This window comes from Rhipicephalus microplus, chromosome 2 (genome assembly GCF_043290135.1).
Source record: "Rhipicephalus microplus isolate Deutch F79 chromosome 2, USDA_Rmic, whole genome shotgun sequence".
Classification (NCBI taxonomy): domain Eukaryota; kingdom Metazoa; phylum Arthropoda; class Arachnida; order Ixodida; family Ixodidae; genus Rhipicephalus; species Rhipicephalus microplus.
The window spans coordinates 273,835,613-273,836,753 of record NC_134701.1 but is presented as its reverse complement, the minus strand read 5'-3'; positions in this window follow the sequence as shown (position 1 = coordinate 273,836,753).

Here is a 1,141-nt window from a genome sequence, read left to right as displayed (position 1 = left end):
CAATGCCGACGTTTTGCTGTGTCCCTTGCTGCACACATCGAGGAACTCGAAATGCGTGATTGTGTGGGGTTTAACCTTCTCAAGGAACTCGAAATGCCGAAGGAAAAAAAAAGGTAACATTGCCCTTTGTTTTGTTTTTTCAAGCATGAGACGTTTCCAGCATGTGGTCCAGCTACTGCTCCGGAAACATGTGTTTGCAATCTCTTTTACAAGCAAGATCATTTGTATTCATGTTCCCACTAATGGCTGCAAGCCTAAGCAGGGCAGTGTTTCCAAAATTTTCGCTAGCAACCGTTCACTAAGTGAAGGCAACTTGTACGCTTCACGCTGAAGCCACCTTCACGCAATAAACTTTATCGCAGCTAATTGCGCGTCCCCACATTTTGTTGATTGTGTTTTGTTTATTACGTGTGGGTAAAGGCACACGCTAAATTAGAAGCAAGTTCGCGTCATTGGTTCATTCTGAGAAGGGAGAGACGTCGTGCTAAAGCATTTTTGTTTTATGTTGTTTCGTTTTCCGTTCAGCGTTTTTTACAAGCTGTCGTTAAGTGAGATGACTGCGCACATTTTTTCAAGCATTCGATGTGCTCGGCACATTCAACGAAATGCAGGAACGTGCAATTAGACGCTATGAAGCTCGTTGCACGAAGGCGGCTTCTGCGTAAAGCGTACGAGTCGCCTTCACTTGGTACACGGCTGCTGGCGAAAACGTTGCAAGAACTGCCTTGATTAGACGTGCAGCAATTCGTGGGAACATGAATAGGAATGCTGTTGCACTTATTATTTGCTTAGAAAGGCGAACACAGAGACGTCTTTCGGGAGCAGTAGCCGGAGCACATTCTGGAAACGTCAACTTGAAAAAAATAAGAAGCAAAGTTTACGGCTTGCCTTCTTCATTTAAGCATTTCGAGTTTCTCTTGGTGTGCCGCAAGGGACACAGCATTACGTCAGCATTGCGATTATCAGCCAATACGTGTGTTACGCTGATACGTCTTACGTAAAAGTGTACGTAAATTCACACGTGGACTGTGCGTGCTGCGCTGCGCTGAGCCTCTAATATGGCGGTATGCACACGACGGCCGACAGATGGCAGCAATTTTGCATAAGGTCCACAGATAACAATAAATTAGAACATCAAAAA